The sequence below is a fragment of the Lissotriton vulgaris genome, unplaced genomic scaffold (genome assembly GCF_964263255.1).
Source record: "Lissotriton vulgaris unplaced genomic scaffold, aLisVul1.2 SCAFFOLD_6925, whole genome shotgun sequence".
NCBI classification, from domain to species: domain Eukaryota; kingdom Metazoa; phylum Chordata; class Amphibia; order Caudata; family Salamandridae; genus Lissotriton; species Lissotriton vulgaris.
This window is the reverse complement of record NW_028240972.1, coordinates 26,543-53,302: the sequence shown is the minus strand read 5'-3', so window position 1 is coordinate 53,302 and position 26,760 is coordinate 26,543. Positions and strand designations below refer to the sequence as shown.

Here is a 26,760-nt window from a genome sequence, read left to right as displayed (position 1 = left end):
CAGTTCATCAATAAAGTGTGCTCGCTTCGGCAGCACATATACTAAAATTGGAACGATACAGAGAAGATTAGCATGGCCCCTGCGCAAGGATGACACGCAAATTCGTGAAGCGTTCCATATTTTTAACAGCTTTCAGGAGAGAAATCTTTTTTGTTTTCAAGACTAATTGAAAAAATAAAGCAGGTCCCAGTGCTGTCCCCGTAATATGTATTTTTCAATTAGTCTCTCCTCAACATTTTTAATGTATTTGCTTTGCAGTAAAGAAGGTGCGCTCTATGTTCAGCTGCATTTAGCAAGGAAGCCTGCAGGACTTCTGGGACTTTTCTTTCTCTTTTTTAGCCTCACTGTCATTATTCTTCACCACCCCCAAATCTATACTGCTGCAGTGTTGTGTTGATTTGTGGGAATCAGGACAAAGAGAAGGGCAGGGCCTATGCAAATGAAGGCCTCAGGGATGTCTGGGAGTGCCTTTTTAGCAGTATTGTTAAAGTCCACCTTGCAACCGGATTGGTCGGGTAAGCTGAAAAAACACCATGCCAGATTGGGCACCAGGTCTCTAGGCGCTTGGAGGACATATTGGGTCTACATCCCTCAGTTTCTGAGGTCCAAGAAATGTTCACCCTCTACCCTAATAGAGAGGTCTTGGCCGATCGTGGCTGAGAGGGGAAGAAGGTAGCAGTGCAAGATGCTTATGGTCCTTCTCTAATAATGGACCAACTTTCTCTCTCTCCTTACCTGTGGTTCTGCCTGGCTACTGGGGCTACCAGTTGTAAGCCTGCAGCCCACAGGGAGTTGGTTTGTTCCTCTCACACATGTAAATGGGTAAGCATTCAAGTGCACACACCTGCCTACGTCCACAGACCCTCGCGCACACACACTTTTGTCAACAAGCTTTTTCGCAATTAAGAGTATCAGGGACCCATGTTGAAATACAAAAGCAGCACACCACGTGACGGCCATCACATAGAGTCCAGCAGCAAATGGGAAACGTTTAACTAGCTGTGGTCCTATTACTTGCGCTCTACCGTGGAACAACTGCTGGATGAGTCCTGCTGGAGAATATTGAACCTACAACAAGTCTGAGGTAAATAAAAATTCCACAGGAATATAATCAAACAGGGACCTACAACCCTTCCGAGCCAGATAGGAGTCGAACCTACAATCTTCTGATCCGTAGTCAGACGCGTTATCCATTGCGCCACTGGCCCTATGTAGACTTACGCATCCTTTTGTCCTTAAGTGGGCTAGAAAGTGTGTGTATGTGTGTGTGAAGGCACAAGGGAACCCATCTGACCTCCTGGAAGTCTGTTCTGTGAGGTTTTCCCAAGTTTTACAAAGGACTTTAGGAGAAGGAAGCACCTAAAAGCTAGGCGAAATGGTCCTAGATCCAAGGAAATCTTTTAGATCAGGCTCAGTTTCTTAAATAGTTTGCATTAACATAATCAGTTCCAGGTCTGTGTGGGGCTGAGCTTGAGAACTCCTTAGTAAGTAGGCGTTTACAACAATAAGGGGTTTAATATTACAACACAGGTGAACATTCAGACACATTATCATAAGCTCACCTTGTCCAGGGACCCAAGCATGCTGCCTTTCCACTCTCAGAGCCCTTCACCTAACCTACTGTGCAGCTGTTTCACCTTTAATATCACTGTTCCACAGGCAGCGTGACGTCACAATGCTCCTTGTCTGTAGCCCGACCCAGGAGCCTTTGCAAACCTGGTATAATCTACATACTTACGGTGTGTTTAGTCTTGGACCACAAATGCAGTGAAGAATAATGGATTGCTACTCTTCATACATTTTTGACCATTGGCTCAGATTTGAATGCGTACTGGGCATCTGAGCATCTCTGCCAGGCCACCCTATGTCTAGAGACTGTAGATTTAGAGAGTTTATAAACATTGTCAGTTCATCAATAAAGTGTGCTCGCTTCGGCAGCACATATACTAAAATTGGAACGATACAGAGAAGATTAGCATGGCCCCTGCGCAAGGATGACACGCAAATTCGTGAAGCGTTCCATATTTTTAACAGCTTTCAGGAGAGAAATCTTTTTTGTTTTCAAGACTAATTGAAAAAATAAAGCAGGTCCCAGTGCTGTCCCCGTAATATGTATTTTTCAATTAGTCTCTCCTCAACATTTGCCAGGCCACCCTATGTCTAGAGACTGTAGATTTAGAGAGTTTATAAACATTGTCAGTTCATCAATAAAGTGTGCTCGCTTCGGCAGCACATATACTAAAATTGGAACGATACAGAGAAGATTAGCATGGCCCCTGCGCAAGGATGACACGCAAATTCGTGAAGCGTTCCATATTTTTAACAGCTTTCAGGAGAGAAATCTTTTTTGTTTTCAAGACTAATTGAAAAAATAAAGCAGGTCCCAGTGCTGTCCCCGTAATATGTATTTTTCAATTAGTCTCTCCTCAACATTTTTAATGTATTTGCTTTGCAGTAAAGAAGGTGCGCTCTATGTTCAGCTGCATTTAGCAAGGAAGCCTGCAGGACTTCTGGGACTTTTCTTTCTCTTTTTTAGCCTCACTGTCATTATTCTTCACCACCCCCAAATCTATACTGCTGCAGTGTTGTGTTGATTTGTGGGAATCAGGACAAAGAGAAGGGCAGGGCCTATGCAAATGAAGGCCTCAGGGATGTCTGGGAGTGCCTTTTTAGCAGTATTGTTAAAGTCCACCTTGCAACCGGATTGGTCGGGTAAGCTGAAAAACACCATGCCAGATTGGGCACCAGGTCTCTAGGCGCTTGGAGGACATATTGGGTCTACATCCCTCAGTTTCTGAGGTCCAAGAAATGTTCACCCTCTACCCTAATAGAGAGGTCTTGGCCGATCGTGGCTGAGAGGGGAAGAAGGTAGCAGTGCAAGATGCTTATGGTCCTTCTCTAATAATGGACCAACTTTCTCTCTCTCCTTACCTGTGGTTCTGCCTGGCTACTGGGGCTACCAGTTGTAAGCCTGCAGCCCACAGGGAGTTGGTTTGTTCCTCTCACACATGTAAATGGGTAAGCATTCAAGTGCACACACCTGCCTACGTCCACAGACCCTCGCGCACACACACTTTTGTCAACAAGCTTTTTCGCAATTAAGAGTATCAGGGACCCATGTTGAAATACAAAAGCAGCACACCACGTGACGGCCATCACATAGAGTCCAGCAGCAAATGGGAAACGTTTAACTAGCTGTGGTCCTATTACTTGCGCTCTACCGTGGAACAACTGCTGGATGAGTCCTGCTGGAGAATATTGAACCTACAACAAGTCTGAGGTAAATAAAAATTCCACAGGAATATAATCAAACAGGGACCTACAACCCTTCCGAGCCAGATAGGAGTCGAACCTACAATCTTCTGATCCGTAGTCAGACGCGTTATCCATTGCGCCACTGGCCCTATGTAGACTTACGCATCCTTTTGTCCTTAAGTGGGCTAGAAAGTGTGTGTATGTGTGTGTGAAGGCACAAGGGAACCCATCTGACCTCCTGGAAGTCTGTTCTGTGAGGTTTTCCCAAGTTTTACAAAGGACTTTAGGAGAAGGAAGCACCTAAAAGCTAGGCGAAATGGTCCTAGATCCAAGGAAATCTTTTAGATCAGGCTCAGTTTCTTAAATAGTTTGCATTAACATAATCAGTTCCAGGTCTGTGTGGGGCTGAGCTTGAGAACTCCTTAGTAAGTAGGCGTTTACAACAATAAGGGGTTTAATATTACAACACAGGTGAACATTCAGACACATTATCATAAGCTCACCTTGTCCAGGGACCCAAGCATGCTGCCTTTCCACTCTCAGAGCCCTTCACCTAACCTACTGTGCAGCTGTTTCACCTTTAATATCACTGTTCCACAGGCAGCGTGACGTCACAATGCTCCTTGTCTGTAGCCCGACCCAGGAGCCTTTGCAAACCTGGTATAATCTACATACTTACGGTGTGTTTAGTCTTGGACCACAAATGCAGTGAAGAATAATGGATTGCTACTCTTCATACATTTTTGACCATTGGCTCAGATTTGAATGCGTACTGGGCATCTGAGCATCTCTGCCAGGCCACCCTATGTCTAGAGACTGTAGATTTAGAGAGTTTATAAACATTGTCAGTTCATCAATAAAGTGTGCTCGCTTCGGCAGCACATATACTAAAATTGGAACGATACAGAGAAGATTAGCATGGCCCCTGCGCAAGGATGACACGCAAATTCGTGAAGCGTTCCATATTTTTAACAGCTTTCAGGAGAGAAATCTTTTTTGTTTTCAAGACTAATTGAAAAAATAAAGCAGGTCCCAGTGCTGTCCCCGTAATATGTAGTTTTCAATTAGTCTCTCCTCAACATTTTTAATGTATTTGCTTTGCAGTAAAGAAGGTGCGCTCTATGTTCAGCTGCATTTAGCAAGGAAGCCTGCAGGACTTCTGGGACTTTTCTTTCTCTTTTTTAGCCTCACTGTCATTATTCTTCACCACCCCCAAATCTATACTGCTGCAGTGTTGTGTTGATTTGTGGGAATCAGGACAAAGAGAAGGGCAGGGCCTATGCAAATGAAGGCCTCAGGGATGTCTGGGAGTGCCTTTTTAGCAGTATTGTTAAAGTCCACCTTGCAACCGGATTGGTCGGGTAAGCTGAAAAACACCATGCCAGATTGGGCACCAGGTCTCTAGGCGCTTGGAGGACATATTGGGTCTACATCCCTCAGTTTCTGAGGTCCAAGAAATGTTCACCCTCTACCCTAATAGAGAGGTCTTGGCCGATCGTGGCTGAGAGGGGAAGAAGGTAGCAGTGCAAGATGCTTATGGTCCTTCTCTAATAATGGACCAACTTTCTCTCTCTCCTTACCTGTGGTTCTGCCTGGCTACTGGGGCTACCAGTTGTAAGCCTGCAGCCCACAGGGAGTTGGTTTGTTCCTCTCACACATGTAAATGGGTAAGCATTCAAGTGCACACACCTGCCTACGTCCACAGACCCTCGCGCACACACACTTTTGTCAACAAGCTTTTTCGCAATTAAGAGTATCAGGGACCCATGTTGAAATACAAAAGCAGCACACCACGTGACGGCCATCACATAGAGTCCAGCAGCAAATGGGAAACGTTTAACTAGCTGTGGTCCTATTACTTGCGCTCTACCGTGGAACAACTGCTGGATGAGTCCTGCTGGAGAATATTGAACCTACAACAAGTCTGAGGTAAATAAAAATTCCACAGGAATATAATCAAACAGGGACCTACAACCCTTCCGAGCCAGATAGGAGTCGAACCTACAATCTTCTGATCCGTAGTCAGACGCGTTATCCATTGCGCCACTGGCCCTATGTAGACTTACGCATCCTTTTGTCCTTAAGTGGGCTAGAAAGTGTGTGTATGTGTGTGTGAAGGCACAAGGGAACCCATCTGACCTCCTGGAAGTCTGTTCTGTGAGGTTTTCCCAAGTTTTACAAAGGACTTTAGGAGAAGGAAGCACCTAAAAGCTAGGCGAAATGGTCCTAGATCCAAGGAAATCTTTTAGATCAGGCTCAGTTTCTTAAATAGTTTGCATTAACATAATCAGTTCCAGGTCTGTGTGGGGCTGAGCTTGAGAACTCCTTAGTAAGTAGGCGTTTACAACAATAAGGGGTTTAATATTACAACACAGGTGAACATTCAGACACATTATCATAAGCTCACCTTGTCCAGGGACCCAAGCATGCTGCCTTTCCACTCTCAGAGCCCTTCACCTAACCTACTGTGCAGCTGTTTCACCTTTAATATCACTGTTCCACAGGCAGCGTGACGTCACAATGCTCCTTGTCTGTAGCCCGACCCAGGAGCCTTTGCAAACCTGGTATAATCTACATACTTACGGTGTGTTTAGTCTTGGACCACAAATGCAGTGAAGAATAATGGATTGCTACTCTTCATCCATTTTTGACCATTGGCTCAGATTTGAATGCGTACTGGCCATCTGAGCATCTCTGCCAGGCCACCCTATGTCTAGAGACTGTAGATTTAGAGAGTTTATAAACATTGTCAGTTCATCAATAAAGTGTGCTCGCTTCGGCAGCACATATACTAAAATTGGAACGATACAGAGAAGATTAGCATGGCCCCTGCGCAAGGATGACACGCAAATTCGTGAAGCGTTCCATATTTTTAACAGCTTTCAGGAGAGAAATCTTTTTTGTTTTCAAGACTAATTGAAAAAATAAAGCAGGTCCCAGTGCTGTCCCCGTAATATGTAGTTTTCAATTAGTCTCTCCTCAACATTTTTAATGTATTTGCTTTGCAGTAAAGAAGGTGCGCTCTATGTTCAGCTGCATTTAGCAAGGAAGCCTGCAGGACTTCTGGGACTTTTCTTTCTCTTTTTTAGCCTCACTGTCATTATTCTTCACCACCCCCAAATCTATACTGCTGCAGTGTTGTGTTGATTTGTGGGAATCAGGACAAAGAGAAGGGCAGGGCCTATGCAAATGAAGGCCTCAGGGATGTCTGGGAGTGCCTTTTTAGCAGTATTGTTAAAGTCCACCTTGCAACCGGATTGGTCGGGTAAGCTGAAAAACACCATGCCAGATTGGGCACCAGGTCTCTAGGCGCTTGGAGGACATATTGGGTCTACATCCCTCAGTTTCTGAGGTCCAAGAAATGTTCACCCTCTACCCTAATAGAGAGGTCTTGGCCGATCGTGGCTGAGAGGGGAAGAAGGTAGCAGTGCAAGATGCTTATGGTCCTTCTCTAATAATGGACCAACTTTCTCTCTCTCCTTACCTGTGGTTCTGCCTGGCTACTGGGGCTACCAGTTGTAAGCCTGCAGCCCACAGGGAGTTGGTTTGTTCCTCTCACACATGTAAATGGGTAAGCATTCAAGTGCACACACCTGCCTACGTCCACAGACCCTCGCGCACACACACTTTTGTCAACAAGCTTTTTCGCAATTAAGAGTATCAGGGACCCATGTTGAAATACAAAAGCAGCACACCACGTGACGGCCATCACATAGAGTCCAGCAGCAAATGGGAAACGTTTAACTAGCTGTGGTCCTATTACTTGCGCTCTACCGTGGAACAACTGCTGGATGAGTCCTGCTGGAGAATATTGAACCTACAACAAGTCTGAGGTAAATAAAAATTCCACAGGAATATAATCAAACAGGGACCTACAACCCTTCCGAGCCAGATAGGAGTCGAACCTACAATCTTCTGATCCGTAGTCAGACGCGTTATCCATTGCGCCACTGGCCCTATGTAGACTTACGCATCCTTTTGTCCTTAAGTGGGCTAGAAAGTGTGTGTATGTGTGTGTGAAGGCACAAGGGAACCCATCTGACCTCCTGGAAGTCTGTTCTGTGAGGTTTTCCCAAGTTTTACAAAGGACTTTAGGAGAAGGAAGCACCTAAAAGCTAGGCGAAATGGTCCTAGATCCAAGGAAATCTTTTAGATCAGGCTCAGTTTCTTAAATAGTTTGCATTAACATAATCAGTTCCAGGTCTGTGTGGGGCTGAGCTTGAGAACTCCTTAGTAAGTAGGCGTTTACAACAATAAGGGGTTTAATATTACAACACAGGTGAACATTCAGACACATTATCATAAGCTCACCTTGTCCAGGGACCCAAGCATGCTGCCTTTCCACTCTCAGAGCCCTTCACCTAACCTACTGTGCAGCTGTTTCACCTTTAATATCACTGTTCCACAGGCAGCGTGACGTCACAATGCTCCTTGTCTGTAGCCCGACCCAGGAGCCTTTGCAAACCTGGTATAATCTACATACTTACGGTGTGTTTAGTCTTGGACCACAAATGCAGTGAAGAATAATGGATTGCTACTCTTCATCCATTTTTGACCATTGGCTCAGATTTGAATGCGTACTGGCCATCTGAGCATCTCTGCCAGGCCACCCTATGTCTAGAGACTGTAGATTTAGAGAGTTTATAAACATTGTCAGTTCATCAATAAAGTGTGCTCGCTTCGGCAGCACATATACTAAAATTGGAACGATACAGAGAAGATTAGCATGGCCCCTGCGCAAGGATGACACGCAAATTCGTGAAGCGTTCCATATTTTTAACAGCTTTCAGGAGAGAAATCTTTTTTGTTTTCAAGACTAATTGAAAAAATAAAGCAGGTCCCAGTGCTGTCCCCGTAATATGTATTTTTCAATTAGTCTCTCCTCAACATTTTTAATGTATTTGCTTTGCAGTAAAGAAGGTGCGCTCTATGTTCAGCTGCATTTAGCAAGGAAGCCTGCAGGACTTCTGGGACTTTTCTTTCTCTTTTTTAGCCTCACTGTCATTATTCTTCACCACCCCCAAATCTATACTGCTGCAGTGTTGTGTTGATTTGTGGGAATCAGGACAAAGAGAAGGGCAGGGCCTATGCAAATGAAGGCCTCAGGGATGTCTGGGAGTGCCTTTTTAGCAGTATTGTTAAAGTCCACCTTGCAACCGGATTGGTCGGGTAAGCTGAAAAACACCATGCCAGATTGGGCACCAGGTCTCTAGGCGCTTGGAGGACATATTGGGTCTACATCCCTCAGTTTCTGAGGTCCAAGAAATGTTCACCCTCTACCCTAATAGAGAGGTCTTGGCCGATCGTGGCTGAGAGGGGAAGAAGGTAGCAGTGCAAGATGCTTATGGTCCTTCTCTAATAATGGACCAACTTTCTCTCTCTCCTTACCTGTGGTTCTGCCTGGCTACTGGGGCTACCAGTTGTAAGCCTGCAGCCCACAGGGAGTTGGTTTGTTCCTCTCACACATGTAAATGGGTAAGCATTCAAGTGCACACACCTGCCTACGTCCACAGACCCTCGCGCACACACACTTTTGTCAACAAGCTTTTTCGCAATTAAGAGTATCAGGGACCCATGTTGAAATACAAAAGCAGCACACCACGTGACGGCCATCACATAGAGTCCAGCAGCAAATGGGAAACGTTTAACTAGCTGTGGTCCTATTACTTGCGCTCTACCGTGGAACAACTGCTGGATGAGTCCTGCTGGAGAATATTGAACCTACAACAAGTCTGAGGTAAATAAAAATTCCACAGGAATATAATCAAACAGGGACCTACAACCCTTCCGAGCCAGATAGGAGTCGAACCTACAATCTTCTGATCCGTAGTCAGACGCGTTATCCATTGCGCCACTGGCCCTATGTAGACTTACGCATCCTTTTGTCCTTAAGTGGGCTAGAAAGTGTGTGTATGTGTGTGTGAAGGCACAAGGGAACCCATCTGACCTCCTGGAAGTCTGTTCTGTGAGGTTTTCCCAAGTTTTACAAAGGACTTTAGGAGAAGGAAGCACCTAAAAGCTAGGCGAAATGGTCCTAGATCCAAGGAAATCTTTTAGATCAGGCTCAGTTTCTTAAATAGTTTGCATTAACATAATCAGTTCCAGGTCTGTGTGGGGCTGAGCTTGAGAACTCCTTAGTAAGTAGGCGTTTACAACAATAAGGGGTTTAATATTACAACACAGGTGAACATTCAGACACATTATCATAAGCTCACCTTGTCCAGGGACCCAAGCATGCTGCCTTTCCACTCTCAGAGCCCTTCACCTAACCTACTGTGCAGCTGTTTCACCTTTAATATCACTGTTCCACAGGCAGCGTGACGTCACAATGCTCCTTGTCTGTAGCCCGACCCAGGAGCCTTTGCAAACCTGGTATAATCTACATACTTACGGTGTGTTTAGTCTTGGACCACAAATGCAGTGAAGAATAATGGATTGCTACTCTTCATACATTTTTGACCATTGGCTCAGATTTGAATGCGTACTGGCCATCTGAGCATCTCTGCCAGGCCACCCTATGTCTAGAGACTGTAGATTTAGAGAGTTTATAAACATTGTCAGTTCATCAATAAAGTGTGCTCGCTTCGGCAGCACATATACTAAAATTGGAACGATACAGAGAAGATTAGCATGGCCCCTGCGCAAGGATGACACGCAAATTCGTGAAGCGTTCCATATTTTTAACAGCTTTCAGGAGAGAAATCTTTTTTGTTTTCAAGACTAATTGAAAAAATAAAGCAGGTCCCAGTGCTGTCCCCGTAATATGTATTTTTCAATTAGTCTCTCCTCAACATTTTTAATGTATTTGCTTTGCAGTAAAGAAGGTGCGCTCTATGTTCAGCTGCATTTAGCAAGGAAGCCTGCAGGACTTCTGGGACTTTTCTTTCTCTTTTTTAGCCTCACTGTCATTATTCTTCACCACCCCCAAATCTATACTGCTGCAGTGTTGTGTTGATTTGTGGGAATCAGGACAAAGAGAAGGGCAGGGCCTATGCAAATGAAGGCCTCAGGGATGTCTGGGAGTGCCTTTTTAGCAGTATTGTTAAAGTCCACCTTGCAACCGGATTGGTCGGGTAAGCTGAAAAACACCATGCCAGATTGGGCACCAGGTCTCTAGGCGCTTGGAGGACATATTGGGTCTACATCCCTCAGTTTCTGAGGTCCAAGAAATGTTCACCCTCTACCCTAATAGAGAGGTCTTGGCCGATCGTGGCTGAGAGGGGAAGAAGGTAGCAGTGCAAGATGCTTATGGTCCTTCTCTAATAATGGACCAACTTTCTCTCTCTCCTTACCTGTGGTTCTGCCTGGCTACTGGGGCTACCAGTTGTAAGCCTGCAGCCCACAGGGAGTTGGTTTGTTCCTCTCACACATGTAAATGGGTAAGCATTCAAGTGCACACACCTGCCTACGTCCACAGACCCTCGCGCACACACACTTTTGTCAACAAGCTTTTTCGCAATTAAGAGTATCAGGGACCCATGTTGAAATACAAAAGCAGCACACCACGTGACGGCCATCACATAGAGTCCAGCAGCAAATGGGAAACGTTTAACTAGCTGTGGTCCTATTACTTGCGCTCTACCGTGGAACAACTGCTGGATGAGTCCTGCTGGAGAATATTGAACCTACAACAAGTCTGAGGTAAATAAAAATTCCACAGGAATATAATCAAACAGGGACCTACAACCCTTCCGAGCCAGATAGGAGTCGAACCTACAATCTTCTGATCCGTAGTCAGACGCGTTATCCATTGCGCCACTGGCCCTATGTAGACTTACGCATCCTTTTGTCCTTAAGTGGGCTAGAAAGTGTGTGTATGTGTGTGTGAAGGCACAAGGGAACCCATCTGACCTCCTGGAAGTCTGTTCTGTGAGGTTTTCCCAAGTTTTACAAAGGACTTTAGGAGAAGGAAGCACCTAAAAGCTAGGCGAAATGGTCCTAGATCCAAGGAAATCTTTTAGATCAGGCTCAGTTTCTTAAATAGTTTGCATTAACATAATCAGTTCCAGGTCTGTGTGGGGCTGAGCTTGAGAACTCCTTAGTAAGTAGGCGTTTACAACAATAAGGGGTTTAATATTACAACACAGGTGAACATTCAGACACATTATCATAAGCTCACCTTGTCCAGGGACCCAAGCATGCTGCCTTTCCACTCTCAGAGCCCTTCACCTAACCTACTGTGCAGCTGTTTCACCTTTAATATCACTGTTCCACAGGCAGCGTGACGTCACAATGCTCCTTGTCTGTAGCCCGACCCAGGAGCCTTTGCAAACCTGGTATAATCTACATACTTACGGTGTGTTTAGTCTTGGACCACAAATGCAGTGAAGAATAATGGATTGCTACTCTTCATACATTTTTGACCATTGGCTCAGATTTGAATGCGTACTGGGCATCTGAGCATCTCTGCCAGGCCACCCTATGTCTAGAGACTGTAGATTTAGAGAGTTTATAAACATTGTCAGTTCATCAATAAAGTGTGCTCGCTTCGGCAGCACATATACTAAAATTGGAACGATACAGAGAAGATTAGCATGGCCCCTGCGCAAGGATGACACGCAAATTCGTGAAGCGTTCCATATTTTTAACAGCTTTCAGGAGAGAAATCTTTTTTGTTTTCAAGACTAATTGAAAAAATAAAGCAGGTCCCAGTGCTGTCCCCGTAATATGTATTTTTCAATTAGTCTCTCCTCAACATTTTTAATGTATTTGCTTTGCAGTAAAGAAGGTGCGCTCTATGTTCAGCTGCATTTAGCAAGGAAGCCTGCAGGACTTCTGGGACTTTTCTTTCTCTTTTTTAGCCTCACTGTCATTATTCTTCACCACCCCCAAATCTATACTGCTGCAGTGTTGTGTTGATTTGTGGGAATCAGGACAAAGAGAAGGGCAGGGCCTATGCAAATGAAGGCCTCAGGGATGTCTGGGAGTGCCTTTTTAGCAGTATTGTTAAAGTCCACCTTGCAACCGGATTGGTCGGGTAAGCTGAAAAACACCATGCCAGATTGGGCACCAGGTCTCTAGGCGCTTGGAGGACATATTGGGTCTACATCCCTCAGTTTCTGAGGTCCAAGAAATGTTCACCCTCTACCCTAATAGAGAGGTCTTGGCCGATCGTGGCTGAGAGGGGAAGAAGGTAGCAGTGCAAGATGCTTATGGTCCTTCTCTAATAATGGACCAACTTTCTCTCTCTCCTTACCTGTGGTTCTGCCTGGCTACTGGGGCTACCAGTTGTAAGCCTGCAGCCCACAGGGAGTTGGTTTGTTCCTCTCACACATGTAAATGGGTAAGCATTCAAGTGCACACACCTGCCTACGTCCACAGACCCTCGCGCACACACACTTTTGTCAACAAGCTTTTTCGCAATTAAGAGTATCAGGGACCCATGTTGAAATACAAAAGCAGCACACCACGTGACGGCCATCACATAGAGTCCAGCAGCAAATGGGAAACGTTTAACTAGCTGTGGTCCTATTACTTGCGCTCTACCGTGGAACAACTGCTGGATGAGTCCTGCTGGAGAATATTGAACCTACAACAAGTCTGAGGTAAATAAAAATTCCACAGGAATATAATCAAACAGGGACCTACAACCCTTCCGAGCCAGATAGGAGTCGAACCTACAATCTTCTGATCCGTAGTCAGACGCGTTATCCATTGCGCCACTGGCCCTATGTAGACTTACGCATCCTTTTGTCCTTAAGTGGGCTAGAAAGTGTGTGTATGTGTGTGTGAAGGCACAAGGGAACCCATCTGACCTCCTGGAAGTCTGTTCTGTGAGGTTTTCCCAAGTTTTACAAAGGACTTTAGGAGAAGGAAGCACCTAAAAGCTAGGCGAAATGGTCCTAGATCCAAGGAAATCTTTTAGATCAGGCTCAGTTTCTTAAATAGTTTGCATTAACATAATCAGTTCCAGGTCTGTGTGGGGCTGAGCTTGAGAACTCCTTAGTAAGTAGGCGTTTACAACAATAAGGGGTTTAATATTACAACACAGGTGAACATTCAGACACATTATCATAAGCTCACCTTGTCCAGGGACCCAAGCATGCTGCCTTTCCACTCTCAGAGCCCTTCACCTAACCTACTGTGCAGCTGTTTCACCTTTAATATCACTGTTCCACAGGCAGCGTGACGTCACAATGCTCCTTGTCTGTAGCCCGACCCAGGAGCCTTTGCAAACCTGGTATAATCTACATACTTACGGTGTGTTTAGTCTTGGACCACAAATGCAGTGAAGAATAATGGATTGCTACTCTTCATACATTTTTGACCATTGGCTCAGATTTGAATGCGTACTGGGCATCTGAGCATCTCTGCCAGGCCACCCTATGTCTAGAGACTGTAGATTTAGAGAGTTTATAAACATTGTCAGTTCATCAATAAAGTGTGCTCGCTTCGGCAGCACATATACTAAAATTGGAACGATACAGAGAAGATTAGCATGGCCCCTGCGCAAGGATGACACGCAAATTCGTGAAGCGTTCCATATTTTTAACAGCTTTCAGGAGAGAAATCTTTTTTGTTTTCAAGACTAATTGAAAAAATAAAGCAGGTCCCAGTGCTGTCCCCGTAATATGTATTTTTCAATTAGTCTCTCCTCAACATTTTTAATGTATTTGCTTTGCAGTAAAGAAGGTGCGCTCTATGTTCAGCTGCATTTAGCAAGGAAGCCTGCAGGACTTCTGGGACTTTTCTTTCTCTTTTTTAGCCTCACTGTCATTATTCTTCACCACCCCCAAATCTATACTGCTGCAGTGTTGTGTTGATTTGTGGGAATCAGGACAAAGAGAAGGGCAGGGCCTATGCAAATGAAGGCCTCAGGGATGTCTGGGAGTGCCTTTTTAGCAGTATTGTTAAAGTCCACCTTGCAACCGGATTGGTCGGGTAAGCTGAAAAACACCATGCCAGATTGGGCACCAGGTCTCTAGGCGCTTGGAGGACATATTGGGTCTACATCCCTCAGTTTCTGAGGTCCAAGAAATGTTCACCCTCTACCCTAATAGAGAGGTCTTGGCCGATCGTGGCTGAGAGGGGAAGAAGGTAGCAGTGCAAGATGCTTATGGTCCTTCTCTAATAATGGACCAACTTTCTCTCTCTCCTTACCTGTGGTTCTGCCTGGCTACTGGGGCTACCAGTTGTAAGCCTGCAGCCCACAGGGAGTTGGTTTGTTCCTCTCACACATGTAAATGGGTAAGCATTCAAGTGCACACACCTGCCTACGTCCACAGACCCTCGCGCACACACACTTTTGTCAACAAGCTTTTTCGCAATTAAGAGTATCAGGGACCCATGTTGAAATACAAAAGCAGCACACCACGTGACGGCCATCACATAGAGTCCAGCAGCAAATGGGAAACGTTTAACTAGCTGTGGTCCTATTACTTGCGCTCTACCGTGGAACAACTGCTGGATGAGTCCTGCTGGAGAATATTGAACCTACAACAAGTCTGAGGTAAATAAAAATTCCACAGGAATATAATCAAACAGGGACCTACAACCCTTCCGAGCCAGATAGGAGTCGAACCTACAATCTTCTGATCCGTAGTCAGACGCGTTATCCATTGCGCCACTGGCCCTATGTAGACTTACGCATCCTTTTGTCCTTAAGTGGGCTAGAAAGTGTGTGTATGTGTGTGTGAAGGCACAAGGGAACCCATCTGACCTCCTGGAAGTCTGTTCTGTGAGGTTTTCCCAAGTTTTACAAAGGACTTTAGGAGAAGGAAGCACCTAAAAGCTAGGCGAAATGGTCCTAGATCCAAGGAAATCTTTTAGATCAGGCTCAGTTTCTTAAATAGTTTGCATTAACATAATCAGTTCCAGGTCTGTGTGGGGCTGAGCTTGAGAACTCCTTAGTAAGTAGGCGTTTACAACAATAAGGGGTTTAATATTACAACACAGGTGAACATTCAGACACATTATCATAAGCTCACCTTGTCCAGGGACCCAAGCATGCTGCCTTTCCACTCTCAGAGCCCTTCACCTAACCTACTGTGCAGCTGTTTCACCTTTAATATCACTGTTCCACAGGCAGCGTGACGTCACAATGCTCCTTGTCTGTAGCCCGACCCAGGAGCCTTTGCAAACCTGGTATAATCTACATACTTACGGTGTGTTTAGTCTTGGACCACAAATGCAGTGAAGAATAATGGATTGCTACTCTTCATCCATTTTTGACCATTGGCTCAGATTTGAATGCGTACTGGCCATCTGAGCATCTCTGCCAGGCCACCCTATGTCTAGAGACTGTAGATTTAGAGAGTTTATAAACATTGTCAGTTCATCAATAAAGTGTGCTCGCTTCGGCAGCACATATACTAAAATTGGAACGATACAGAGAAGATTAGCATGGCCCCTGCGCAAGGATGACACGCAAATTCGTGAAGCGTTCCATATTTTTAACAGCTTTCAGGAGAGAAATCTTTTTTGTTTTCAAGACTAATTGAAAAAATAAAGCAGGTCCCAGTGCTGTCCCCGTAATATGTATTTTTCAATTAGTCTCTCCTCAACATTTTTAATGTATTTGCTTTGCAGTAAAGAAGGTGCGCTCTATGTTCAGCTGCATTTAGCAAGGAAGCCTGCAGGACTTCTGGGACTTTTCTTTCTCTTTTTTAGCCTCACTGTCATTATTCTTCACCACCCCCAAATCTATACTGCTGCAGTGTTGTGTTGATTTGTGGGAATCAGGACAAAGAGAAGGGCAGGGCCTATGCAAATGAAGGCCTCAGGGATGTCTGGGAGTGCCTTTTTAGCAGTATTGTTAAAGTCCACCTTGCAACCGGATTGGTCGGGTAAGCTGAAAAACACCATGCCAGATTGGGCACCAGGTCTCTAGGCGCTTGGAGGACATATTGGGTCTACATCCCTCAGTTTCTGAGGTCCAAGAAATGTTCACCCTCTACCCTAATAGAGAGGTCTTGGCCGATCGTGGCTGAGAGGGGAAGAAGGTAGCAGTGCAAGATGCTTATGGTCCTTCTCTAATAATGGACCAACTTTCTCTCTCTCCTTACCTGTGGTTCTGCCTGGCTACTGGGGCTACCAGTTGTAAGCCTGCAGCCCACAGGGAGTTGGTTTGTTCCTCTCACACATGTAAATGGGTAAGCATTCAAGTGCACACACCTGCCTACGTCCACAGACCCTCGCGCACACACACTTTTGTCAACAAGCTTTTTCGCAATTAAGAGTATCAGGGACCCATGTTGAAATACAAAAGCAGCACACCACGTGACGGCCATCACATAGAGTCCAGCAGCAAATGGGAAACGTTTAACTAGCTGTGGTCCTATTACTTGCGCTCTACCGTGGAACAACTGCTGGATGAGTCCTGCTGGAGAATATTGAACCTACAACAAGTCTGAGGTAAATAAAAATTCCACAGGAATATAATCAAACAGGGACCTACAACCCTTCCGAGCCAGATAGGAGTCGAACCTACAATCTTCTGATCCGTAGTCAGACGCGTTATCCATTGCGCCACTGGCCCTATGTAGACTTACGCATCCTTTTGTCCTTAAGTGGGCTAGAAAGTGTGTGTATGTGTGTGTGAAGGCACAAGGGAACCCATCTGACCTCCTGGAAGTCTGTTCTGTGAGGTTTTCCCAAGTTTTACAAAGGACTTTAGGAGAAGGAAGCACCTAAAAGCTAGGCGAAATGGTCCTAGATCCAAGGAAATCTTTTAGATCAGGCTCAGTTTCTTAAATAGTTTGCATTAACATAATCAGTTCCAGGTCTGTGTGGGGCTGAGCTTGAGAACTCCCTTAGTAAGTAGGCGTTTACAACAATAAGGGGTTTAATATTACAACACAGGTGAACATTCAGACACATTATCATAAGCTCACCTTGTCCAGGGACCCAAGCATGCTGCCTTTCCACTCTCAGAGCCCTTCACCTAACCTACTGTGCAGCTGTTTTCACCTTTAATATCACTGTTCCACAGGCAGCGTGACGTCACAATGCTCCTTGTCTGTAGCCCGACCCAGGAGCCTTTGCAAACCTGGTATAATCTACATACTTACGGTGTGTTTAGTCTTGGACCACAAATGCAGTGAAGAATAATGGATTGCTACTCTTCATACATTTTTGACCATTGGCTCAGATTTGAATGCGTACTGGCCATCTGAGCATCTCTGCCAGGCCACCCTATGTCTAGAGACTGTAGATTTAGAGAGTTTATAACATTGTCAGTTCATCAATAAAGTGTGCTCGCTTCGCAGCACATATACTAAAATTGGAACGATACAGAGAAGATTAGCATGCCCCTGCGCAAGGATGACACGCAAATTCGTGAAGCGTTCCATATTTTTAACAGCTTTCAGGAGAGAAATCTTTTTTGTTTTCAAGACTAATTGAAAAAATAAAGCAGGTCCCAGTGCTGTCCCCGTAATATGTATTTTTCAATTAGTCTCTCCTCAACATTTTTAATGTATTTGCTTTGCAGTAAAGAAGGTGCGCTCTATGTTCAGCTGCATTTAGCAAGGAAGCCTGCAGGACTTCTGGGACTTTTCTTCTCTTTTTTAGCCTCACTGTCATTATTCTTCACCACCCCCAAATCTATACTGCTGCAGTGTTGTGTTGATTTGTGGGAATCAGGACAAAGAGAAGGGCAGGGCCTATGCAAATGAAGGCCTCAGGGATGTCTGGAGTGCCTTTTTAGCAGTATTGTTAAAGTCCACCTTGCAACCGGATTGGTCGGGTAAGCTGAAAAACACCATGCCAGATTGGGCACCAGGTCTCTAGGCGCTTGGAGGACATATTGGGTCTACATCCCTCAGTTTCTGAGGTCCAAGAAATGTTCACCTCTACCCTAATAGAGAGGTCTTGCCGATCGTGGCTGAGAGGGGGAAGAAGGTAGCAGTGCAAGATGCTTATGGTCCTTCTCTAATAATGGACCAACTTTCTCTCTCTCCTTACCTGTGGTTCTGCCTGGCTACTGGGGCTACCAGTTGTAAGCCTGCAGCCCACAGGGAGTTGGTTTGTTCCTCTCACACATGTAAATGGGTAAGCATTCAAGTGCACACACCTGCCTACGTCCACAGACCCTCGCGCACACACACTTTTGTCAACAAGCTTTTTCGCAATTAAGAGTATCAGGGACCCATGTTGAAATACAAAAGCAGCACACCACGTGACGGCCATCACATAGAGTCCAGCAGCAAATGGGAAACGTTTAACTAGCTGTGGTCCTATTACTTGCGCTCTACCGTGGAACAACTGCTGGATGAGTCCTGCTGGAGAATATTGAACCTACAACAAGTCTGAGGTAAATAAAAATTCCACAGGAATATAATCAAACAGGGACCTACAACCCTTCCGAGCCAGATAGGAGTCGAACCTACAATCTTCTGATCCGTAGTCAGACGCGTTATCCATTGCGCCACTGGCCCTATGTAGACTTACGCATCCTTTTGTCCTTAAGTGGGCTAGAAAGTGTGTGTATGTGTGTGTGAAGGCACAAGGGAACCCATCTGACCTCCTGGAAGTCTGTTCTGTGAGGTTTTCCCAAGTTTTACAAAGGACTTTAGGAGAAGGAAGCACCTAAAAGCTAGGCGAAATGGTCCTAGATCCAAGGAAATCTTTTAGATCAGGCTCAGTTTCTTAAATAGTTTGCATTAACATAATCAGTTCCAGGTCTGTGTGGGGCTGAGCTTGAGAACTCCTTAGTAAGTAGGCGTTTACAACAATAAGGGGTTTAATATTACAACACAGGTGAACATTCAGACACATTATCATAAGCTCACCTTGTCCAGGGACCCAAGCATGCTGCCTTTCCACTCTCAGAGCCCTTCACCTAACCTACTGTGCAGCTGTTTCACCTTTAATATCACTGTTCCACAGGCAGCGTGACGTCACAATGCTCCTTGTCTGTAGCCCGACCCAGGAGCCTTTGCAAACCTGGTATAATCTACATACTTACGGTGTGTTTAGTCTTGGACCACAAATGCAGTGAAGAATAATGGATTGCTACTCTTCATACATTTTTGACCATTGGCTCAGATTTGAATGCGTACTGGCCATCTGAGCATCTCTGCCAGGCCACCCTATGTCTAGAGACTGTAGATTTAGAGAGTTTATAAACATTGTCAGTTCATCAATAAAGTGTGCACGCTTCGGCAGCACATATACTAAAATTGGAACGATACAGAGAAGATTAGCATGGCCCCTGCGCAAGGATGACACGCAAATTCGTGAAGCGTTCCATATTTTTAACAGCTTTCAGGAGAGAAATCTTTTTTGTTTTCAAGACTAATTGAAAAAATAAAGCAGGTCCCAGTGCTGTCCCCGTAATATGTATTTTTCAATTAGTCTCTCCTCAACATTTTTAATGTATTTGCTTTGCAGTAAAGAAGGTGCGCTCTATGTTCAGCTGCATTTAGCAAGGAAGCCTGCAGGACTTCTGGGACTTTTCTTTCTCTTTTTTAGCCTCACTGTCATTATTCTTCACCACCCCCAAATCTATACTGCTGCAGTGTTGTGTTGATTTGTGGGAATCAGGACAAAGAGAAGGGCAGGGCCTATGCAAATGAAGGCCTCAGGGATGTCTGGGAGTGCCTTTTTAGCAGTATTGTTAAAGTCCACCTTGCAACCGGATTGGTCGGGTAAGCTGAAAAACACCATGCCAGATTGGGCACCAGGTCTCTAGGCGCTTGGAGGACATATTGGGTCTACATCCCTCAGTTTCTGAGGTCCAAGAAATGTTCACCCTCTACCCTAATAGAGAGGTCTTGGCCGATCGTGGCTGAGAGGGGAAGAAGGTAGCAGTGCAAGATGCTTATGGCCCTTCTCTAATAATGGACCAACTTTCTCTCTCTCCTTACCTGTGGTTCTGCCTGGCTACTGGGGCTACCAGTTGTAAGCCTGCAGCCCACAGGGAGTTGGTTTGTTCCTCTCACACATGTAAATGGGTAAGCATTCAAGTGCACACACCTGCCTACGTCCACAGACCCTCGCGCACACACACTTTTGTCAACAAGCTTTTTCGCAATTAAGAGTATCAGGGACCCATGTTGAAATACAAAAGCAGCACACCACGTGACGGCCATCACATAGAGTCCAGCAGCAAATGGGAAACGTTTAACTAGCTGTGGTCCTATTACTTGCGCTCTACCGTGGAACAACTGCTGGATGAGTCCTGCTGGAGAATATTGAACCTACAACAAGTCTGAGGTAAATAAAAATTCCACAGGAATATAATCAAACAGGGACCTACAACCCTTCCGAGCCAGATAGGAGTCGAACCTACAATCTTCTGATCCGTAGTCAGACGCGTTATCCATTGCGCCACTGGCCCTATGTAGACTTACGCATCCTTTTGTCCTTAAGTGGGCTAGAAAGTGTGTGTATGTGTGTGTGAAGGCACAAGGGAACCCATCTGACCTCCTGGAAGTCTGTTCTGTGAGGTTTTCCCAAGTTTTACAAAGGACTTTAGGAGAAGGAAGCACCTAAAAGCTAGGCGAAATGGTCCTAGATCCAAGGAAATCTTTTAGATCAGGCTCAGTTTCTTAAATAGTTTGCATTAACATAATCAGTTCCAGGTCTGTGTGGGGCTGAGCTTGAGAACTCCTTAGTAAGTAGGCGTTTACAACAATAAGGGGTTTAATATTACAACACAGGTGAACATTCAGACACATTATCATAAGCTCACCTTGTCCAGGGACCCAAGCATGCTGCCTTTCCACTCTCAGAGCCCTTCACCTAACCTACTGTGCAGCTGTTTCACCTTTAATATCACTGTTCCACAGGCAGCGTGACGTCACAATGCTCCTTGTCTGTAGCCCGACCCAGGAGCCTTTGCAAACCTGGTATAATCTACATACTTACGGTGTGTTTAGTCTTGGACCACAAATGCAGTGAAGAATAATGGATTGCTACTCTTCATACATTTTTGACCATTGGCTCAGATTTGAATGCGTACTGGCCATCTGAGCATCTCTGCCAGGCCACCCTATGTCTAGAGACTGTAGATTTAGAGAGTTTATAAACATTGTCAGTTCATCAATAAAGTGTGCTCGCTTCGGCAGCACATATACTAAAATTGGAACGATACAGAGAAGATTAGCATGGCCCCTGCGCAAGGATGACACGCAAATTCGTGAAGCGTTCCATATTTTTAACAGCTTTCAGGAGAGAAATCTTTTTTGTTTTCAAGACTAATTGAAAAAATAAAGCAGGTCCCAGTGCTGTCCCCGTAATATGTATTTTTCAATTAGTCTCTCCTCAACATTTTTAATGTATTTGCTTTGCAGTAAAGAAGGTGCGCTCTATGTTCAGCTGCATTTAGCAAGGAAGCCTGCAGGACTTCTGGGACTTTTCTTTCTCTTTTTTAGCCTCACTGTCATTATTCTTCACCACCCCCAAATCTATACTGCTGCAGTGTTGTGTTGATTTGTGGGAATCAGGACAAAGAGAAGGGCAGGGCCTATGCAAATGAAGGCCTCAGGGATGTCTGGGAGTGCCTTTTTAGCAGTATTGTTAAAGTCCACCTTGCAACCGGATTGGTCGGGTAAGCTGAAAAACACCATGCCAGATTGGGCACCAGGTCTCTAGGCGCTTGGAGGACATATTGGGTCTACATCCCTCAGTTTCTGAGGTCCAAGAAATGTTCACCCTCTACCCTAATAGAGAGGTCTTGGCCGATCGTGGCTGAGAGGGGAAGAAGGTAGCAGTGCAAGATGCTTATGGTCCTTCTCTAATAATGGACCAACTTTCTCTCTCTCCTTACCTGTGGTTCTGCCTGGCTACTGGGGCTACCAGTTGTAAGCCTGCAGCCCACAGGGAGTTGGTTTGTTCCTCTCACACATGTAAATGGGTAAGCATTCAAGTGCACACACCTGCCTACGTCCACAGACCCTCGCGCACACACACTTTTGTCAACAAGCTTTTTCGCAATTAAGAGTATCAGGGACCCATGTTGAAATACAAAAGCAGCACACCACGTGACGGCCATCACATAGAGTCCAGCAGCAAATGGGAAACGTTTAACTAGCTGTGGTCCTATTACTTGCGCTCTACCGTGGAACAACTGCTGGATGAGTCCTGCTGGAGAATATTGAACCTACAACAAGTCTGAGGTAAATAAAAATTCCACAGGAATATAATCAAACAGGGACCTACAACCCTTCCGAGCCAGATAGGAGTCGAACCTACAATCTTCTGATCCGTAGTCAGACGCGTTATCCATTGCGCCACTGGCCCTATGTAGACTTACGCATCCTTTTGTCCTTAAGTGGGCTAGAAAGTGTGTGTATGTGTGTGTGAAGGCACAAGGGAACCCATCTGACCTCCTGGAAGTCTGTTCTGTGAGGTTTTCCCAAGTTTTACAAAGGACTTTAGGAGAAGGAAGCACCTAAAAGCTAGGCGAAATGGTCCTAGATCCAAGGAAATCTTTTAGATCAGGCTCAGTTTCTTAAATAGTTTGCATTAACATAATCAGTTCCAGGTCTGTGTGGGGCTGAGCTTGAGAACTCCTTAGTAAGTAGGCGTTTACAACAATAAGGGGTTTAATATTACAACACAGGTGAACATTCAGACACATTATCATAAGCTCACCTTGTCCAGGGACCCAAGCATGCTGCCTTTCCACTCTCAGAGCCCTTCACCTAACCTACTGTGCAGCTGTTTCACCTTTAATATCACTGTTCCACAGGCAGCGTGACGTCACAATGCTCCTTGTCTGTAGCCCGACCCAGGAGCCTTTGCAAACCTGGTATAATCTACATACTTACGGTGTGTTTAGTCTTGGACCACAAATGCAGTGAAGAATAATGGATTGCTACTCTTCATACATTTTTGACCATTGGCTCAGATTTGAATGCGTACTGGCCATCTGAGCATCTCTGCCAGGCCACCCTATGTCTAGAGACTGTAGATTTAGAGAGTTTATAAACATTGTCAGTTCATCAATAAAGTGTGCTCGCTTCGGCAGCACATATACTAAAATTGGAACGATACAGAGAAGATTAGCATGGCCCCTGCGCAAGGATGACACGCAAATTCGTGAAGCGTTCCATATTTTTAACAGCTTTCAGGAGAGAAATCTTTTTTGTTTTCAAGACTAATTGAAAAAATAAAGCAGGTCCCAGTGCTGTCCCCGTAATATGTATTTTTCAATTAGTCTCTCCTCAACATTTTTAATGTATTTGCTTTGCAGTAAAGAAGGTGCGCTCTATGTTCAGCTGCATTTAGCAAGGAAGCCTGCAGGACTTCTGGGACTTTTCTTTCTCTTTTTTAGCCTCACTGTCATTATTCTTCACCACCCCCAAATCTATACTGCTGCAGTGTTGTGTTGATTTGTGGGAATCAGGACAAAGAGAAGGGCAGGGCCTATACAAATGAAGGCCTCAGGGATGTCTGGGAGTGCCTTTTTAGCAGTATTGTTAAAGTCCACCTTGCAACCGGATTGGTCGGGTAAGCTGAAAAACACCATGCCAGATTGGGCACCAGGTCTCTAGGCGCTTGGAGGACATATTGGGTCTACATCCCTCAGTTTCTGAGGTCCAAGAAATGTTCACCCTCTACCCTAATAGAGAGGTCTTGGCCGATCGTGGCTGAGACGGGAAGAAGGTAGCAGTGCAAGATGCTTATGGTCCTTCTCTAATAATGGACCAACTTTCTCTCTCTCCTTACCTGTGGTTCTGCCTGGCTACTGGGGCTACCAGTTGTAAGCCTGCAGCCCACAGGGAGTTGGTTTGTTCCTCTCACACATGTAAATGGGTAAGCATTCAAGTGCACACACCTGCCTACGTCCACAGACCCTCGCGCACACACACTTTTGTCAACAAGCTTTTTCGCAATTAAGAGTATCAGGGACCCATGTTGAAATACAAAAGCAGCACACCACGTGACGGCCATCACATAGAGTCCAGCAGCAAATGGGAAACGTTTAACTAGCTGTGGTCCTATTACTTGCGCTCTACCGTGGAACAACTGCTGGATGAGTCCTGCTGGAGAATATTGAACCTACAACAAGTCTGAGGTAAATAAAAATTCCACAGGAATATAATCAAACAGGGACCTACAACCCTTCCGAGCCAGATAGGAGTCGAACCTACAATCTTCTGATCCGTAGTCAGACGCGTTATCCATTGCGCCACTGGCCCTATGTAGACTTATGCATCCTTTTGTCCTTAAGTGGGCTAGAAAGTGTGTGTATGTGTGTGTGAAGGCACAAGGGAACCCATCTGACCTCCTGGAAGTCTGTTCTGTGAGGTTTTCCCAAGTTTTACAAAGGACTTTAGGAGAAGGAAGCACCTAAAAGCTAGGCGAAATGGTCCTAGATCCAAGGAAATCTTTTAGATCAGGCTCAGTTTCTTAAATAGTTTGCATTAACATAATCAGTTCCAGGTCTGTGTGGGGCTGAGCTTGAGAACTCCTTAGTAAGTAGGCGTTTACAACAATAAGGGGTTTAATATTACAACACAGGTGAACATTCAGACACATTATCATAAGCTCACCTTGTCCAGGGACCCAAGCATGCTGCCTTTCCACTCTCAGAGCCCTTCACCTAACCTACTGTGCAGCTGTTTCACCTTTAATATCACTGTTCCACAGGCAGCGTGACGTCACAATGCTCCTTGTCTGTAGCCCGACCCAGGAGCCTTTGCAAACCTGGTATAATCTACATACTTACGGTGTGTTTAGTCTTGGACCACAAATGCAGTGAAGAATAATGGATTGCTACTCTTCATCCATTTTTGACCATTGGCTCAGATTTGAATGCGTACTGGCCATCTGAGCATCTCTGCCAGGCCACCCTATGTCTAGAGACTGTAGATTTAGAGAGTTTATAAACATTGTCAGTTCATCAATAAAGTGTGCTCGCTTCGGCAGCACATATACTAAAATTGGAACGATACAGAGAAGATTAGCATGACCCCTGCGCAAGGATGACACGCAAATTCGTGAAGCGTTCCATATTTTTAACAGCTTTCAGGAGAGAAATCTTTTTTGTTTTCAAGACTAATTGAAAAAATAAAGCAGGTCCCAGTGCTGTCCCCGTAATATGTATTTTTCAATAAGTCTCTCCTCAACATTTTTAATGTATTTGCTTTGCAGTAAAGAATGTGCGCTCTATGTTCAGCTGCATTTAGCAAGGAAGCCTGCAGGACTTCTGGGACTTTTCTTTCTCTTTTTTAGCCTCACTGTCATTATTCTTCACCACCCCCAAATCTATACTGCTGCAGTGTTGTGTTGATTTGTGGGAATCAGGACAAAGAGAAGGGCAGGGCCTATGCAAATGAAGGCCTCAGGGATGTCTGGGAGTGCCTTTTTAGCAGTATTGTTAAAGTCCACCTTGCAACCGGATTGGTCGGGTAAGCTGAAAAACACCATGCCAGATTGGGCACCAGGTCTCTAGGCGCTTGGAGGACATATTGGGTCTACATCCCTCAGTTTCTGAGGTCCAAGAAATGTTCACCCTCTACCCTAATAGAGAGGTCTTGGCCGATCGTGGCTGAGAGGGGAAGAAGGTAGCAGTGCAAGATGCTTATGGTCCTTCTCTAATAATGGACCAACTTTCTCTCTCTCCTTACCTGTGGTTCTGCCTGGCTACTGGGGCTACCAGTTGTAAGCCTGCAGCCCACAGGGAGTTGGTTTGTTCCTCTCACACATGTAAATGGGTAAGCATTCAAGTGCACACACCTGCCTACGTCCACAGACCCTCGCGCACACACACTTTTGTCAACAAGCTTTTTCGCAATTAAGAGTATCAGGGACCCATGTTGAAATACAAAAGCAGCACACCACGTGACGGCCATCACATAGAGTCCAGCAGCAAATGGGAAACGTTTAACTAGCTGTGGTCCTATTACTTGCGCTCTACCGTGGAACAACTGCTGGATGAGTCCTGCTGGAGAATATTGAACCTACAACAAGTCTGAGGTAAATAAAAATTCCACAGGAATATAATCAAACAGGGACCTACAACCCTTCCGAGCCAGATAGGAGTCGAACCTACAATCTTCTGATCCGTAGTCAGACGCGTTATCCATTGCGCCACTGGCCCTATGTAGACTTACGCATCCTTTTGTCCTTAAGTGGGCTAGAAAGTGTGTGTATGTGTGTGTGAAGGCACAAGGGAACCCATCTGACCTCCTGGAAGTCTGTTCTGTGAGGTTTTCCCAAGTTTTACAAAGGACTTTAGGAGAAGGAAGCACCTAAAAGCTAGGCGAAATGGTCCTAGATCCAAGGAAATCTTTTAGATCAGGCTCAGTTTCTTAAATAGTTTGCATTAACATAATCAGTTCCAGGTCTGTGTGGGGCTGAGCTTGAGAACTCCTTAGTAAGTAGGCGTTTACAACAATAAGGGGTTTAATATTACAACACAGGTGAACATTCAGACACATTATCATAAGCTCACCTTGTCCAGGGACCCAAGCATGCTGCCTTTCCACTCTCAGAGCCCTTCACCTAACCTACTGTGCAGCTGTTTCACCTTTAATATCACTGTTCCACAGGCAGCGTGACGTCACAATGCTCCTTGTCTGTAGCCCGACCCAGGAGCCTTTGCAAACCTGG

General features: G+C 45.2%; 29 non-coding genes across 29 annotated transcripts; 15 read left to right on the top strand and 14 right to left on the bottom strand.

Moving 5' to 3' along the window:
- Window positions 1-17: 17 nt before the first annotated feature.
- On the top strand, window positions 18-124 carry LOC147672440 (U6 spliceosomal RNA). Its single transcript, XR_015303539.1, has one exon. It is a non-coding gene; the product is annotated as a U6 spliceosomal RNA (small nuclear RNA).
- A 1,011-nt stretch (window positions 125-1,135) lies between these two features.
- Window positions 1,136-1,208, bottom strand: TRNAR-ACG (transfer RNA arginine (anticodon ACG)). The gene has a single exon. It is a non-coding gene; the product is annotated as a tRNA-Arg (tRNA).
- A 714-nt stretch (window positions 1,209-1,922) lies between these two features.
- On the top strand, window positions 1,923-2,029 carry LOC147672438 (U6 spliceosomal RNA). The gene has a single exon (XR_015303538.1). It is a non-coding gene; the product is annotated as a U6 spliceosomal RNA (small nuclear RNA).
- Window positions 2,030-2,214: 185 nt separating this feature from the next.
- Window positions 2,215-2,321, top strand: LOC147672437 (U6 spliceosomal RNA). The gene has a single exon (XR_015303537.1). It is a non-coding gene; the product is annotated as a U6 spliceosomal RNA (small nuclear RNA).
- Window positions 2,322-3,331: 1,010 nt separating this feature from the next.
- Window positions 3,332-3,404, bottom strand: TRNAR-ACG (transfer RNA arginine (anticodon ACG)). Its single transcript has one exon. It is a non-coding gene; the product is annotated as a tRNA-Arg (tRNA).
- A 714-nt stretch (window positions 3,405-4,118) lies between these two features.
- On the top strand, window positions 4,119-4,225 carry LOC147672435 (U6 spliceosomal RNA). The gene has a single exon (XR_015303536.1). It is a non-coding gene; the product is annotated as a U6 spliceosomal RNA (small nuclear RNA).
- A 1,010-nt stretch (window positions 4,226-5,235) lies between these two features.
- TRNAR-ACG (transfer RNA arginine (anticodon ACG)) lies at window positions 5,236-5,308 on the bottom strand. The gene has a single exon. It is a non-coding gene; the product is annotated as a tRNA-Arg (tRNA).
- Window positions 5,309-6,022: 714 nt separating this feature from the next.
- Window positions 6,023-6,129, top strand: LOC147672433 (U6 spliceosomal RNA). The gene has a single exon (XR_015303535.1). It is a non-coding gene; the product is annotated as a U6 spliceosomal RNA (small nuclear RNA).
- Window positions 6,130-7,139: 1,010 nt separating this feature from the next.
- TRNAR-ACG (transfer RNA arginine (anticodon ACG)) lies at window positions 7,140-7,212 on the bottom strand. The gene has a single exon. It is a non-coding gene; the product is annotated as a tRNA-Arg (tRNA).
- Window positions 7,213-7,926: 714 nt separating this feature from the next.
- Window positions 7,927-8,033, top strand: LOC147672431 (U6 spliceosomal RNA). The gene has a single exon (XR_015303534.1). It is a non-coding gene; the product is annotated as a U6 spliceosomal RNA (small nuclear RNA).
- A 1,010-nt stretch (window positions 8,034-9,043) lies between these two features.
- TRNAR-ACG (transfer RNA arginine (anticodon ACG)) lies at window positions 9,044-9,116 on the bottom strand. The gene has a single exon. It is a non-coding gene; the product is annotated as a tRNA-Arg (tRNA).
- A 714-nt stretch (window positions 9,117-9,830) lies between these two features.
- Window positions 9,831-9,937, top strand: LOC147672429 (U6 spliceosomal RNA). The gene has a single exon (XR_015303533.1). It is a non-coding gene; the product is annotated as a U6 spliceosomal RNA (small nuclear RNA).
- Window positions 9,938-10,947: 1,010 nt separating this feature from the next.
- Window positions 10,948-11,020, bottom strand: TRNAR-ACG (transfer RNA arginine (anticodon ACG)). Its single transcript has one exon. It is a non-coding gene; the product is annotated as a tRNA-Arg (tRNA).
- Window positions 11,021-11,734: 714 nt separating this feature from the next.
- Window positions 11,735-11,841, top strand: LOC147672427 (U6 spliceosomal RNA). The gene has a single exon (XR_015303532.1). It is a non-coding gene; the product is annotated as a U6 spliceosomal RNA (small nuclear RNA).
- Window positions 11,842-12,851: 1,010 nt separating this feature from the next.
- Window positions 12,852-12,924, bottom strand: TRNAR-ACG (transfer RNA arginine (anticodon ACG)). Its single transcript has one exon. It is a non-coding gene; the product is annotated as a tRNA-Arg (tRNA).
- Window positions 12,925-13,638: 714 nt separating this feature from the next.
- On the top strand, window positions 13,639-13,745 carry LOC147672425 (U6 spliceosomal RNA). Its single transcript, XR_015303531.1, has one exon. It is a non-coding gene; the product is annotated as a U6 spliceosomal RNA (small nuclear RNA).
- A 1,010-nt stretch (window positions 13,746-14,755) lies between these two features.
- On the bottom strand, window positions 14,756-14,828 carry TRNAR-ACG (transfer RNA arginine (anticodon ACG)). Its single transcript has one exon. It is a non-coding gene; the product is annotated as a tRNA-Arg (tRNA).
- Window positions 14,829-15,542: 714 nt separating this feature from the next.
- LOC147672423 (U6 spliceosomal RNA) lies at window positions 15,543-15,649 on the top strand. Its single transcript, XR_015303530.1, has one exon. It is a non-coding gene; the product is annotated as a U6 spliceosomal RNA (small nuclear RNA).
- Window positions 15,650-16,659: 1,010 nt separating this feature from the next.
- TRNAR-ACG (transfer RNA arginine (anticodon ACG)) lies at window positions 16,660-16,732 on the bottom strand. Its single transcript has one exon. It is a non-coding gene; the product is annotated as a tRNA-Arg (tRNA).
- Window positions 16,733-17,447: 715 nt separating this feature from the next.
- Window positions 17,448-17,552, top strand: LOC147672421 (U6 spliceosomal RNA). Its single transcript, XR_015303565.1, has one exon. It is a non-coding gene; the product is annotated as a U6 spliceosomal RNA (small nuclear RNA).
- Window positions 17,553-18,559: 1,007 nt separating this feature from the next.
- On the bottom strand, window positions 18,560-18,632 carry TRNAR-ACG (transfer RNA arginine (anticodon ACG)). The gene has a single exon. It is a non-coding gene; the product is annotated as a tRNA-Arg (tRNA).
- A 714-nt stretch (window positions 18,633-19,346) lies between these two features.
- LOC147672419 (U6 spliceosomal RNA) lies at window positions 19,347-19,453 on the top strand. The gene has a single exon (XR_015303564.1). It is a non-coding gene; the product is annotated as a U6 spliceosomal RNA (small nuclear RNA).
- Window positions 19,454-20,463: 1,010 nt separating this feature from the next.
- On the bottom strand, window positions 20,464-20,536 carry TRNAR-ACG (transfer RNA arginine (anticodon ACG)). The gene has a single exon. It is a non-coding gene; the product is annotated as a tRNA-Arg (tRNA).
- A 714-nt stretch (window positions 20,537-21,250) lies between these two features.
- LOC147672417 (U6 spliceosomal RNA) lies at window positions 21,251-21,357 on the top strand. Its single transcript, XR_015303528.1, has one exon. It is a non-coding gene; the product is annotated as a U6 spliceosomal RNA (small nuclear RNA).
- A 1,010-nt stretch (window positions 21,358-22,367) lies between these two features.
- On the bottom strand, window positions 22,368-22,440 carry TRNAR-ACG (transfer RNA arginine (anticodon ACG)). The gene has a single exon. It is a non-coding gene; the product is annotated as a tRNA-Arg (tRNA).
- Window positions 22,441-23,154: 714 nt separating this feature from the next.
- On the top strand, window positions 23,155-23,261 carry LOC147672415 (U6 spliceosomal RNA). Its single transcript, XR_015303527.1, has one exon. It is a non-coding gene; the product is annotated as a U6 spliceosomal RNA (small nuclear RNA).
- A 1,010-nt stretch (window positions 23,262-24,271) lies between these two features.
- On the bottom strand, window positions 24,272-24,344 carry TRNAR-ACG (transfer RNA arginine (anticodon ACG)). Its single transcript has one exon. It is a non-coding gene; the product is annotated as a tRNA-Arg (tRNA).
- A 714-nt stretch (window positions 24,345-25,058) lies between these two features.
- Window positions 25,059-25,165, top strand: LOC147672413 (U6 spliceosomal RNA). The gene has a single exon (XR_015303563.1). It is a non-coding gene; the product is annotated as a U6 spliceosomal RNA (small nuclear RNA).
- A 1,010-nt stretch (window positions 25,166-26,175) lies between these two features.
- On the bottom strand, window positions 26,176-26,248 carry TRNAR-ACG (transfer RNA arginine (anticodon ACG)). The gene has a single exon. It is a non-coding gene; the product is annotated as a tRNA-Arg (tRNA).
- Between the last annotated feature and the right edge of the window lie 512 nt (window positions 26,249-26,760).